The sequence below is a fragment of the Sinocyclocheilus grahami genome, unplaced genomic scaffold (assembly GCF_001515645.1).
Source record: "Sinocyclocheilus grahami isolate Dianchi unplaced genomic scaffold, SAMN03320097.WGS_v1.1 scaffold584.1, whole genome shotgun sequence".
Taxonomy (NCBI): domain Eukaryota; kingdom Metazoa; phylum Chordata; class Actinopteri; order Cypriniformes; family Cyprinidae; genus Sinocyclocheilus; species Sinocyclocheilus grahami.
The window spans coordinates 510,879-526,450 of NW_015505763.1; the positions used below are offsets into that span (position 1 = coordinate 510,879).

General features: G+C 39.9%; 1 pseudogene; it reads left to right on the forward strand.

Moving 5' to 3' along the window:
* The first annotated feature begins 4,252 nt into the window (after window positions 1-4,252).
* Window positions 4,253-14,837, forward strand: LOC107556940 (general transcription factor 3C polypeptide 4-like; annotated as a pseudogene).
* The last annotated feature ends 735 nt before the right edge of the window (window positions 14,838-15,572 follow it).

Genomic DNA, 15,572 nt, shown 5'->3' on the forward strand with positions numbered 1-15,572 from the left:
CAAAAAGTTTGCAATGCTCAATGACATATTTAAGCAAGGACTCTTCAAGCAGTGCCTAGGGTGTTTTTTTTGCCACACTGATCAGACATCATTGGGCTCTCATTGAGGAGAGATTTAGCTTTGGTTTGGCTGTGTGGCCTGTGATGACCGACAGTAGGAAGCAAGGTTTCTCCTACCTACAGGCGCCCTACTGAAGCTTCAGCTCAGGAGGACACAACAGATCTGAGCGAGAGCAACACCTGTCAGGTAAGCCTTCGCAGTTGACGGCACATGAGGTATGCAAAGCCCTCCGCTCTGACGGCTAATCTCCGGTGAGCCATCGTGCGGGGCACTGCAGGCCTCCACAAGGAGCCACCGGGGGCCAGAGCGCAGCAAACTTGCCTCTTCTGCGTCAGACAGCGCTCACATCCTCCCACCAGAGCGGCTAGAGGCAGAGGGAAAGAGAGAGAGAGGGAGGCACTGATGTGCTCTAAATACATTTCATTATCATCATTATGATTATATCACTGAATGTGTGTTTTTTGTAATGCGCCACAGCACATCTCCCCAGGGTGCTGTCTGCACAGCTGAATAATTAAAACAAGTATGATGAACCATCCGTCACAGTTTCCCATAAGAATTCGGGCAGGATATGTGCAAATGGCTCAGCTGAGGAGAGGTCTGCAACTGAAACAATAAAAAATGCTCAGGTTAGTATCTACTAATGCAGCTTTGATTGCAAATAATTCAGTACACGCAGTTAAACAAAATGATGATGAAAGCAGAACATTGCAGTATACACTGAGTGATAATGCATTGGCCATACAAACAGAACAAACAGGTCAACTCATACTGTAGATCTGCTAAAGAGTGAACAGAGTTGTTGGAAGTATGGGATGCCAGGAGAGTTTGAATACATCTCTCAGAGACTCCAAATATCAATATATCAAATATCACATTTGAAAACATTTCCATTTACACAATACTTAGATTTGAAATGATAAGCAATCACACACAGTACTCCCAAAGCTTGTTTTCTCAAAAAGTTTGCAATGCTCAATGACATATTTAAGCAAGGACTCTTCAAGCAGTGCCTAGGGTGTTTTTTTTGCCACACTGATCAGACATCATTGGGCTCTCATTGAGGAGAGATTTAGCTTTGGTTTGGCTGTGTGGCCTGTGATGACCGACAGTAGGAAGCAAGGTTTCTCCTACCTACAGGCGCCCTACTGAAGCTTCAGCTCAGGAGGACACAACAGATCTGAGCGAGAGCAACACCTGTCAGGTAAGCCTTCGCAGTTGACGGCACATGAGGTATGCAAAGCCCTCCGCTCTGACGGCTAATCTCCGGTGAGCCATCGTGCGGGGCACTGCAGGCCTCCACAAGGAGCCACCGGGGGCCAGAGCGCAGCAAACTTGCCTCTTCTGCGTCAGACAGCGCTCACATCCTCCCACCAGAGCGGCTAGAGGCAGAGGGAAAGAGAGAGAGAGGGAGGCACTGATGTGCTCTAAATACATTTCATTATCATCATTATGATTATATCACTGAATGTGTGTTTTTTGTAATGCGCCACAGCACATCTCCCCAGGGTGCTGTCTGCACAGCTGAATAATTAAAACAAGTATGATGAACCATCCGTCACAGTTTCCCATAAGAATTCGGGCAGGATATGTGCAAATGGCTCAGCTGAGGAGAGGTCTGCAACTGAAACAATAAAAAATGCTCAGGTTAGTATCTACTAATGCAGCTTTGATTGCAAATAATTCAGTACACGCAGTTAAACAAAATGATGATGAAAGCAGAACATTGCAGTATACACTGAGTGATAATGCATTGGCCATAATTTTAAATTTAGAAAATCATCCTAAATGAGGAAAGAATTACAATCTGAAAAATTTTATTTTCATTATTACATTTTATTGAAATAACATTATTAATTATCAGGTCCTCTATGTGCATACTAAAGCAATGAGGTTTCTTAAATTAACATACTGTTTGATATAAATATAATGCAAATCATACTTGTAAATTGCACTCATATTTCAGCAACATAATAAGAGCATTTTGGAGAAAGCAAATCTCACACTATTTGCAAAAACAAAACAGCACATCCAATCAGACAGACACAATCAAGATGAGGCACATTGCGTTCTGTTATGCCAAGCAACCCTGTAGGACTAGACCTGCTTAAATGTGTGAAGTGAATCTAAGAGACAAGTACGAATGAATGTTTAATCCAACAATCCCACAAACCGGTGTCGAAACCCCTGTGTCAAAACCTAGAAAATTATGCACAGCAGGTCACTGAAATATTCATACTATACATGCTTCATTAAGACTGAAATACACAAAGGCCCCGCATTCAAATAATTATTGAAACGAATGACAGATAGATGGAGGGAAGAGTAAAATATTTGTGCCACAATTGCATGTTTGTTTCATAGATTTGTACCGATTTGTTTTATTACAGAGGAAACCTCTGCATTGCTAAATACTTTTGACAACTCAATTACTTAGTGTCTTGCGAGTGGAGTCTTTGCCAAAGACTGCATTCAGAAAGGAAACAGGACACACTGCTCCTTTTCAACCCTTTCCAGGTGGGAATACTAGACAGATCAAACAAAGCATGTGGTTGTTAATTACACATATCCTGCAACTTGGTCACACAGTTAGGGCTCCTGAACCTTCTCATATGCTCCCACCAATTAATGATCTTTCACCTGTCCCTCTGACATCAGATGAATAGTCTGAGATTTTAGCTGATGGATCATGTCAGCTTATCAAATGACAAATGCTTCACAATTTAGAATGACATCTGTAATTTAAGCACTTAGCAGTCTCTTGTACCAATTTTAAGAACCCCCCCAAAATATATATATCCACAATATATCACCCCAAACTATTTAGTAGGAACACAATTTTTAACAACTTATTCTTATTCTAATTCAGATATCATCGTGTTCACTCACTTAAGACAATCTTGAATCAAATTATGAAGTAGAAGTTTACTTTCTTACCAACCCCCCAAAAAATTATTTGTTCTGTAAATCCTCTTCCTTTTCTCTAAATCTTTACACAGAGACCTCATGAGGGTGGTTTTTATGTATGATAACGATTGGCCCCGTATGTAATTTCTAATGGGCAGAGGTGGAAAGAGTACGAAAATATTCTACTAAAGTAAAAGTACCATTACATTAATGGAATTTTACTTAAGTACAAGTAAAAGTACCAGTCTAAAAATCTACTCAAGTAAAAGTAAAAAGTAGCTAATTTAAAATTTACTCAGAGTAAAAATTACTTACATTTTAACAGTGGGAGGCAAAAATGGGATAGGCCAAGGGTGTCACCTGCACAGTTAGCTATAACCCTAATTAAACACATCTGATCCAGCTAATCTACTCATTTAGGCTTATTTGAATGAAAACGACATGGTATGTGTGTTGGAGCAGGGTTGGAACTAAACTCTGCAGGCCTGCAGCCCTCCAGGAACTGAGTTTGACACCCCTGGGATAGGCCTATAAATTTCAAACTAGTTGTTTTTAATTAAAGGAATCATTTATTTAGAATAATAAGACATTTGGGCTGTTACCAGGCAAATTAAATCAGTATCAACAAATCTTTGTATTTACCTTACCTCTACATGCTTGCGAAGGGTTGATGTCGAGATTTTATAAGCAGCTAGTTTGGTCTCCCTAGGCAAACACAGTTTACAGTGCATAATATAGCTTAAATATGGCCAGGGGTTCACTTCATTTCCTTCGAGTTCAACTCATAGGTTCAACTTCAGCAGAATACGACGGGGTTTCGTTAAAAGCTGGGTCTGCACCATAACTCCTGTCTTGTCCGTCTGCATCTTTCTTGTGATTTTAGCGCCCGTTTGCTCTCCTACCCATTATGCAGTAGTTTCCAGGGAGCGATATTTTTTTTTTTTACTCAGTAATTAATGTGTTTTAAAAATGTAGCGAAGTACAATACTTAAAACAATATACTTAAGTAAAAATAAAATTACAGATTTTAAAAATTACTTTAAAAAGTAGAAGTAAAAATTTTACAACACTCCGTTAATACTGCAACTTTCCTACACAGTGAACACAGATACCTACATATTCACACTCATTGGAGACACACACACACACAAATTAATTCTTATTGTTGTTGTTATTTTATTATATTATTAGGCAAACAACCAACCACTTATTGTTTTCAGCGTGACTATTGTCAACCTGGCAACCTAGTCCATGCCGCGCTCGTAAAATCCCTCCTCCTCCGGCACCGTAACTTCCTGGAGACGGGTTTAATTTTTATACAGAAAAATGGCGGCTTTAGGCTCAAGTAGTACATCGGAGAAAGCAGGGATTGCGGCTGAAGCCCAGTCGGGACCGGATAATGATTTCTGGGCGGGACAGGGTCCAGTGGTTCTGCGGGATCCAGCGATTAAATGGCTAAATCTGGTTAGCGGTCTTGAGCCCCTGTCGTGGGCAGAGGATCACAGACTGGCGGCATCCAGCACTAACAGCGTGTCTATCATGGAGCTGGTGTGTGACATACACAGTCTCAGTCAAAATCTGGTGCTGCATCACAGTCACATCGCTTGTGATCTCAAGGTAACTACTGTGCGCTCCTGCTCACTGCTTTATGGTACCAACTCACGTGCACTGTTGCATCTAAAGCAGCTTAAGCCATGTTTTGACGTGACATGACGTTTATCTATCTCAAGATGTGCAAAATAAGTGTTAATCATCTGCGATGAATTATCCTATTTGATCCCTAATTTTTCCAGCACAAACTGAATGTTAATATGCCAAAATGTTAATTATGTATTTTATTTATTTTAATAATTGTAGCTAACCTGTGGGAAACGAATGAAAAATTACTCAGTTGCGCAGTTAGACGCAATAGAAATATTAAAATGAACAGTAACATAATTTATAAAAAAAAATTTAGTCAGTTGTGGGGAGAGATAATCCAAGAATGTTTTTGCATCTACTTTTTAATTCAGTATAACCATACTCGGAGGCGGATCTAGAAAATATGTTTTAAGGTGGCATGGGGTCTATGAGGGGTGGCAACACCAAAGCAAGCCTCCATGCATAGTTTTTGGGGATTTATGGTCTGACATACACAGATTTGTTCACAAATAATATATTACCATTAAGTAATCATCTATACTGTTTAAAATGAAAAATAATTAACATTTCAATATTCATCATGGGACCAAGTCAATGCACAATATAAAAAAACTTCAACAAGTTATAAATGTTTCTGAGCTTTTATCACCAAAGACATGCGGTTCTATTAAAATTGCATGGGCTACTTAGATGGTATAATCACGTTTAGTGCAAGTTTAAGAGCAACAAAAACTTTTGAATTTCCTAACATTATAAAGAAGTACAATAATATCAAAGCACTGAAACTGGATCAGTTTTGAAAACAATGTTTGATTTTCTGTTATTAACAGAGGTGGGAATGTCTGTAATCACCCAGAACAAACTCTATCAACTATATCCTCTAGCAACACCCCAGCAACTGCATAGCAAGAGCCTAGCAACCACCCAGAATATCCTAGCAACCAACTAGCAACACTTTAGCAAACATCTAGAACATCTAACTGACCAAACCATTTACGTTTTTTAAACAAGACTTTTAAGACAAGCCAACATAACTTTGTTTTTCAATCTACAGGTGCATCTCAATAAATTAGAATGGCGTGGAATAGTTCATTTATTTCAGCAATTCAACTCAAATTGTGAAACTCGTGTATTAAATAAATTCAATGCACACAGACTGAAGTAGTTTAAGTCTTTGGTTCTTTTAATTGTGATGATTTTGGCTCACATTTAACAAAAACCCACCAATTCACTATCTCAACAAATTAGAATATGGTGACATGCCAATCAGCTAATCAACTCAAAACACCTGCAAAGGTTTCCTGAGCCTTCAAAATGGTCTCTCAGTTGTGTTCACTAGGCTACACAATCATGGGGAAGAATGCTGATCTGACAGTTGTTCAGAAGACAATCATTGACACCCTTCACAAGGAGCCACAAACATTCATTGCCAAAGAAGCGGGCTGAACTTTTCCATGACATTCTAATTTATTGAGATGCACCTGTAGTTATTACAGTTTTTCTTACAGGTTTTTTTTCAACTGCTTACATTTTCAAAACTTTGCCCCTTTTTTTCAAAACTTTGCACACAAATCCAAGAATTGCACGCACAAAATGCAAAATGCCTCGCATCTCTTGCAAAATGAAGCACTGCATTCAAAATAGCACAAACACATCTCAAAAGCAAACATTTGCAAACACCTTTGCCATAATATTAATTCCTGTTAGATTTTTGTGTGTTACATAGAGAATTGTGTGTTGAAAAAAGTGAGTCAAAAGTCCAGAAATTAGTGTATGGTTTTGCAGATTTGGTGTGTGGTTCTGGTGTTTGTGTCAGGTTTCAGAAATTGTGTGACAAGTAAATATTTTGTGTGTAAACAGTTGAAAAAGACTGTAAATGCTTATACACAATTCAAATACACAGATGACATTCATGTCCAGTGAACACCGAGATCAATAACACTGTAACAAAAAACTCTTACTAGGATTCAGGAATCTGAGATAATGAACCGTTAGACTCATATAAGGAGTCATATTGACACTTGACCACATATCAGTTGTGGCAGAAAAGTAGTCGACATTCAAAAGCTCCCTTTTGATCGATGTCTTTACCGTGTTGTACATTTTTGGCACAGCAGTCTCTAAAAAGTAGGTTTTGCCTGGCAACTCGTACTGCTTGTCGAATTTTTGAAGCATCGACTTGAATGCAGGTTTCTCCACCGTATTGAATGGAATCATCTCCTCAACTAGATACTGCGTAACAGCGGCTGTAAGGCATTTATACCTGTTACTTTCACGGTTGTATTTGACAGATTTCGCAAAGGCTTCAGCTACTCCTAACTGTTGGCTGGTACCGGCCTCAGCTGTTCTTTTTGATGTTGCTCTGCGACCTGATGCTTGAGGAGGCAGCTGCGCGTCAATGGCTGGATGACAGTTAGCGAGATGACACCTCAAATTAGATGTATTGCTGCGTGTCACAGGGACCTTTTTGCAGCAAATTTTGCATATCGGTTCATCTAAATTTGCTGGCTCTCCCTTTTCATTGGGTTGAAAGCCGAAATGTTCCCAAACTGGCGACGTGACATTAGGTTTTTGGACGAGAGCGCCTGCCATCGTTTCAGTATTCAAAATCAACGAAACCCCAGATACAAACAGTTCGCGGGAAAATGACAAACCTCTTGTATCATTATTAATTTATTTAACATTCAATGCACAGTGATGAATTGTAAAACAGAAAGAAGGCCACAGCCTTATGGAAAAAAAAAACGTGAACACTGCGGTTGCTTTCCTTCCTCTGCGGTTTGCTCGTCAATAGCGCGGTATTACAATATTGCGGTTATCGCGACAGCCCTATGCAGAGATTCTGATTGGGATGTCATCAGTTTTGCTACCTAATGTTTAAAGGGGTCATATGATGCGATTTCAATTTTTCCTTTCTCTTTGGATTGTTACAAGCTCTTGATACATAAAGAAGATCTGTAAAGTTGCAAAGACTAAAGTCTCAAATCCAAAGAAATATTCTTTATAAAAGTTAAGCGTCAACCACGCCTACCTTAAACGGCTCGTTCTAACACGCCCCCACATGTCTATGTCACGATTTGGGAAGATTTGCATAACGTCGCCCAAATGTTCACGCAAAGAAAGAAGGCATAACTTTTATTCTCGCTGTTGTATTGTTGTTGCCGCCGCCGCCGCCATGTCGTGGAGGCATTGTGTTTCGTTGTGAAAGTGAAACTACTTTGGTTGGCGATATCTGCTTCGTCATGTCTGGAGCTGATCCATGCTGGTCGCTGAGGAAATACATCAACTTTGCGCTGTCGATCGCCGGATCGGCTTTCACCGTGGACGAAGCGGATTCCAGCCCGGGGTCGTCACATGTAGTTGCCGCAAGCCCGCCGGACACTCCTTCATCGAATCCGCCGGCCGCGCCGTTCTCAAGCCCACCCGCCTCTGCTCACTCAAGCCGGCCTCCGCATACTCTAGGCCGCGGCTCACTCAAGGCCACGGTGTGTGACGCTGTTTCATTGTGAAAGCGAAACTATTTTGTTTGGCCTTCCCAAAGAGGACACGACTAGAAATCAGTGGTTAAGTTGTATTTACAACACTGTTCCAGAACAGTTTAACCCAAATATTCAGATTTGTCCAGCGCATTTTATGGAGGACTGTTTCCTGATCCTGGTAGAGTAGACTACAATGCCGGCTGTTCTGACTCACAGACTGTAAGTACGTTTTTTTTATATTTAAAGAATTTGCCACTGACGATTCAAACGCAAGTTTTTTGGGCAGTGTAGAGTAGCACTTGTTGTTTGTCATTTCGATCACAAATGCATACTTTTTATGTTGCTTTGACATGGACATCTTCTTTCAGAGGGCAAACTGGAATTAAACTGCTCCGGTCATGTTTCTATTTATACCACACATGGTATAAATCAATTTAAACTTAATTTTGTTATCAGATATTACTGGAAGGATTATTCCACCAATACCAAATATATATATATATATTAGAACCCCGACCGATATAGGTTTTTTGGGGCCGCTACCGATATTCGGGAGTAAAAAAAAAGACGATATCGGTATATCTGCCAATATTCTTTGTGTATATTATAGTACAGTACCAGTCAAAAGATTGGACACTTTCCCATTCGTGTGTCCAAACATTTGACTGGTACTATATATAGAACATATATATAAACATAAACATTTTTTTGCAATGATCACACAAATGTGGTGATCAAACACTTATAATGACGTGACAGAGATACGTAATGGAGGCAGGGCATTTAACAAACTTTATTATCCAAAATGAGACTGACATCAGTGCACTGAACAGTAAAGTTGAAGTTTATTCGACTTTAATTCAGTTCAATTCCATTCAACTTTATTCCGTTGAAGGTTATTTCACTTCGGAATATTGATTCACGGATTTGCAATTCTGTCTTCACACACAGACGAAACTTACTAGAGAAATGTGAAGTGGTCTCCACCAAATTCGGGGGATCCCCTCAGCTCGAGGAGCCCTCTCGAACGCCACCCTCCGCGTGTCGTTAGCCCCCAAGTGGGCGATCAAGTGGCATCACTTGATCGGTCGGAGCCGGACCGCGAATTTAACCGCCCATAACTCCCGAACCCTTGGGGCTATCGACGCGGGGGTGGTCTCATTTGAAAGCGGGCCTCTAGTTGTACACTCGATTCGCGTTCGAGAGGGTACCTCGAGCTGAAGGGATTCCCCGAATTTGGTGCGGATTCGCCATGCCTTTACAGAGATATGGCCGTTCAAAGTTTCAATGGTTTTCCATAGACTAAGCTTTAAAGCGTTTCATCCAGGTCGCCAGTAGCAAACAATGGAGCGCGCTCTGCTGGACAGACTAAGTAATTACACCATATCTGCGTTATTTATCTGCCTTGTATGTATATATCGGTGACAGGCTCATATCGGCCGATAATAGCAGCAAAACGATATATCGGTTGGGCTCTAATATATATTACATGACAGACAGTTTATGTATTTTACTCTGAAATTTGAACAATAAATGAAAATTAGCCTGAAATGAAAATTGCAGGTGAACAATTTTACTAATCCTGTGAACAGATTTATTACCTCACTACATCAAAAAAAAATCTGATGATTGAATTTTTTTTTTAATATTTATGTTTTGAATGAAAAAGATATCAAATAAATTGTTTAATAATAAAAGTGACAAGTGGACATGATTTGCACGCTGTGACATTGTGCAGAATTAAATATAAATGAGACTTTAGAAAATTATATTTTCAAACTTATGAAGCATGAAATGCATGTGTTTTTTTTTTTTTGTCATTAATATGTTTTTTTCATATATTGTTACAGGTAGGCCCAGAAAAGGAAGTGCAGACTGTTAAAGAAAGCTTTGCAAAGAGTAAAGATCCAGTAGCAAGCCAAATGATACTGGTGGACAGAGTCATCCATCCTCAAAGTGGATGTCTCCGTGGTATTAAGTACACCAGCTGGTCACCATTAGGCTGCGACAAATAAGGTCGCTGTCTTCTTGCTTTCTTAACACTGGACAATCGTCTCACAATCCACAGCAGTCACTTGCATTTGCATTGGACACCTCTCCTGGACCTTACAGAACTATATGGGTAAATGTTAAAATCCAGGAACTATTCCGCTCAGAATGACGGCTCACCACCGAACTCCATTAAAGATTTGGATGAACTGCAACAGTGGTTTCGTATGCAGACGCCAGTGCGCATGGAGTGGTCTGGTCTGTGCAGTATGCAGCAAGTACAGACCAATAATGCATGTAAAGATGTTAGCACCGTGCTTCTGGCTGTACTTATGGAGAATGGAGATGTGGTGGTGTGGCAGTTCAGCTTGCCCCCACAAGGAAAGGATTCAGTGATTTCTTGCAACACCATAAAATCTGGAGTGTTGTCACCAAGTGTGCTCACCTGGTGGGAATATGAGCACAGTGGGCGGAAAATGAGTGGACTGATTGTGGGCAGCTCAGTTGGACCGGTAAAGATCCTTCCAGTCAACCTCAAGGAGTGAAGGGTTACTTCACCCTCAGGCAGCCTGTGGTTTTGTGGCAGGATAAGGACCAGATACCAGTCCTTAACATCAAATGCATTACGCTCTTCCATCCACATCAGAAATGAAACTGCAGCCTAGTGGTTGCTGCATGTGGTCCTTATGTGTTCTGGTGCTTGTTGCTTATCACCAAAGCTGGTTTCAATGTTCACAACTCCCACGTCACAGGGCTTCATTCAACCCCTATTATATCAATGACAGTCTGTCATAACGGCGGGACTATTCTCACCTGCTCACTAGATGGTAAGGTGAAGAAGCTCACACCCGTTTTCACCGATGCTGCTGTTGAGTTTAAACAGGAGGAGATTGTTCTGCCAGAGGGAGTTGCGGGTCGACGGATGCAAGGCACATCCATCAGTCCAAATGGTGCCTACTTGGCTCTTATCTCCAATGAGGGTATGATTAATGGGCTCCATCCCATCAATCGCACTTACCAGGTGCAGTTTATCACCCTTAAGACTCCAGATGAAGCGGCTGCTGAGCTGCTCGAGTCTCAAATGCACAGTCTCTTCAGAAAGGCCGACTTGCTGGATCTGCTGCGATGGCGGATACTGAAGGATAAAAGCATCCCTTCAGTTCTTCAGAACAATCTAGATGAGAAGATCCAAACCTCAGGGTCCACCTACTTATGGCGCCTCAAGCTTTTCCTTCTCCGGACACTCTACAAGTCCATGCAGAAAAGCCCTTCAGAGCACCTGTGGCGGCCGACTCATAGGGAAGGTAAAGTGTTAGTTGAAGATGAGGAGGCAGGTGGAGGTGAAGATGAGATGGCGGAGATCTCCACTCTAGAGGAGCTCAGGCAGGGGGAAGCTGAAAAGTGAGGAACAAATGAGGGAGGTCAGCTACAGGATTGAAAAAGTGGAGTCCCAACTGAGCCGTGAGAACATGAAGAAGGTGCTGGGCGAGGTGTACCTGCACACCTGCGTCACTCAGAACACATGTATACCTACCAAAGGTGTGTGTGACTTCCTCACAAACGACCCTGCTAATGAAGACCGGGCGGCCAAGGTGAACCCCCTTCTCACTGTCTCCTGAAACAAATGTAGTTGTGCTTTTAAATGCAGAAGTGGATATTTTTGTGAGCATTTTAAGATTGTAAGGTCGAAACTGGATGATGAAGGCATAAAAATGTAGGCAGTTTTTAGAAATATACCTTAAGTGTACATTACCCTGCATGTTAGTTTTTTTATGTTTGACCTTCACAGGTGCTGATAGGTCATATCATGAATAAGATGAACAAACAGACGTTTCCAGAGTATTGCATCCTCTGTAAAGAAGTTCTGCCTTTCACAGACTGCAAACGAGCAGAGTGTAAGAATGGGCACAGATGGCTCAGGTAAATCCAATTATATACGTTAAAAGTAAATTAAAAAAAAAGTATGAAATTATTATAATATAGATATAATTAAAGCTGACATACTTCATGGGACAGAGTACTATAATTGTCAAATGAACTCTGTAACTGTCACAAAAACATTAATTTACATAGTAATCTGGAATACTGTGTGCCTATTTTACATACAAATGCGATTTTATTTTACAGCTGGTTCTGTAACACTTGGGCTATATTTTGCAGTGCCAAGAAAAGTGACTGTTCTTGGCTCACAACCGACACAGATTGCTCACTTTGATGAACAGATTAACTTTTGATATTTTATGTCATTTTAGATATAATTCATACCATATTCATATTCTGCACTTAATCCTTATGAATACCAGAATGTAGTCTGCTAGGCTCTTGTTTTGGATTTTTACAATTACTTTGCAGGTCTAAATGAATGTGCCAATAATGAATGTGCCAATAATTGTCCTCCATGATCAGACATGAAAAGTGGAAATTTTCACCTATAAAATCACTTTTTCTCTATTGGACTATATGTAGGTGTTGAATAGGTTTGGAGTAGAGTTGACCCACTTTCAAGCCCCTTGCGTGACATTTTATCCATCTGCCTGACTGAAAGGCGATTACTGCCCCTAATGGTGTATCAAGGAAATAGTTGCTTCATTGCTGTCATTCTGATCTCTGCCAAGTACTGATATAAACCTTCCCCTGCCGTTTCTATTCATGTGTCTCACTGTCTCTTTCCCTCTTTCTTTGTCTTTCCTTCTTCGTCCCTAAGGTGTGCGCTGTCATATCAGGCCTGTCAGGGTGTGACATACCGCCGCTGTCTATTGCAGGACAGTGTTGCCTCAGTAGCAGAGCCCGAGGGTGAGCCATAATGCTGTATCATATCTCCATTCAGAACCACACTGCAATACACGCTTACAGCAGTGGGAACTTTGCACACACAAAACAAAAACTCTGCTGCCCCACAGCAGTGCAAGCTTAGGATGTCAAATATGCTGGTACTCGCCAAGTCGATATGAAAATTATAATAGTATGTCTTTGTTTTAGTTTTTTTTGGTTGTACCAGCTAAATTCTGACTAGCAGGCAGATGGGATCATAAATTCACATGCACTTTTCGGTTAAAATGCCCGTCTTGGCAAGGTATTAATTTAAACGGGCTTGACGGAAATGTCTAAATACTGGATTTATGCATTTGGACTAGTAGTGTGAATACAGAAACTGTCTATTATTTTAATACTGTAATTCTTTGATTTAAAAAAAATTTAAATCATCAGGGAGGATTTTTCTTGAATTCATTATGCCATTGTTTTAATTTTTAATTTGTCAATATTTATATTAATATTTAGTTTAGTTTTTTTAAATTAATCTTGCATGTTCATTTTTGGTTATTTGTATCAACTACTGACATTTTGCTAGCTTGGCAAGCCTTTTGCATGAAAACATTTGCCAAATGCACCATGTTGCTGAAAATGGGAAAAGACAGACAAGCCATCAAGAAATGTAGATGAATTGCCTTGATTTGATGTTCAATATATGTAAATTATTATATATAATAACAACAAACTTATGGCCTTTTCAGATTCAGACTGGATCAAGAAAATACTCCCAAGGTCCCTGCATCTTTTGTGACTCCCCTTTTTATTAAAGCAGTGGGGTAAAAGATGACAAAATCTCCACGGCTGACCACTGGATTACTTCTTACTGCTACATCCCACATAAATGACTAAATGCCTTTTATTACTTGAAAGAGAAACAAAGTATTCACTAATTATTTTGTAATATAGGACATCTGGGAGACTTTCTTCTTAACAGATCTTTATTTTAAAGCCAAGCTTTAGCTAAAAAGTGATGTTTAATTTGTATATAATGAAAACTATGAAAATGTGTTAATAAATTATTCTATTGTATTTATTTTCTGTTAACCCTGTATATTTTTGATTAGTTAATCGTATGCTGCCATGACATTTGACTTTTGCATTAAAAATGCACGCTCTTCCCGTGGCTGATTTTAATTGGTTTAAATAAATCCATTTCCTAATTGGCTTTGGGAACATTTCTATGGATCCGCAAACACCAATTCCCCCATCTCCAAATAATGACTTTTCCTTGGCCTAAAGGAAAAGATGACTGTACAAGAAAATGAAAAACAGCAAGACAGAGAGAAAACTGTTTTAAAACTGATCCAGCCCCTCCAAAAGGCCGAACTTTAATGAGATACAACAGTAATGAGGAATGGATCCCAGCCGCATATGTGATACCCATTTTAATTAAGACAGCGAGCTTGAGTGCATATTGTTAAATATAGTTAGCCCTTTATTTGTGGGTCGCAGGGAAGACGCATGCAGGTCACCCTGACGGCCCATTCCACTAAATGTTGCTAACATACGGGGGTCACTGGTAATCAAAGATAGACTTGGGCTGGTTGGACCCACAGAATGCTCTCCTATGTCCATTCTCATCTCCGGTACATCTTGTCGCCTTGCCCTGTGCTCTTTCTAGTGTCACTGAAGATGATAGCTCACCTCAGGGCTAGTCAGCCACCCTGTCTTAGGTTTCGAATAGCATCCCAAGATAAAGATTGCCTGATAATTACTCACAATTCTGCTCCCATCTCCCATTCAGCATCACTGAAAGCATTACCATCAGAGGGCTTAATAATAAAGCAATCAGCGTGTTTATTTAGTTTTTCTTGTGTTTATTATTCATAGAGAGGGTCTTCATTACGAAGCGTTCTGAAATGTTGCCATATCATTACAATTGGTAATGCAACATGTAAGGGGTGTTTGATTGAGGTAATAATGTGCATTATGTATTAATCAAAGAGCGACTACAACACAAAGGCAGCACTCAGAACCTCAAATGCCATCTGCTGCATGTCACAGCAAATTTGTTCACTGGCATATTGCGATAAGCATCTAATAACATGAATTTGAAAGCTGTTTTTAAACTAGGTAATAGGATGACGCTTTAAGAGAAAATGAAAAGCTATTTGGTTTTCAGTTGTACACATAATATAGAGTGTGTATTAATAGTCGCAGGTGCTAAATGTCACAGATTAGATTATAACTGCAAACGTGATTGAAATTCCAACTTTTTTCCCCCCTGCCGCATATTTTCTTTCCTAGCTATTAGATTGTCAAATGGATCTTGGCCTTTTGGTTTGAGTGCTAGCTTTGTTGATAGGAGGAGACTTCTCCTGTTGAAGAGGTTAGCTCTGTTTGGCAGAACCTCCTACTTCTTTAATATAACACCCTGTCAAAAAACATTTCGACAATAATTACGGCCCCCTCCTCTTTCCTCTTTGTGTGTGCTCTTTCAAGACTTCAAAAGGAGGTTTCTCTATATGAAATATTCATAACTTCTGTGTTCGTGGCTTTGTGCTTTAAACAGATAACACAGATTTTTTTTATATATATTATTTAATCTTATATATTATTTAATCTAAACATATTTTGATATACGTCACCTTCTATTAAACCCTAATTTGTTGAGCCCAAACAATATGCTAAGTATCGATCTCAAAGTCATTCTCTGTAACAACATATTGCACTGCAGTTTTTATT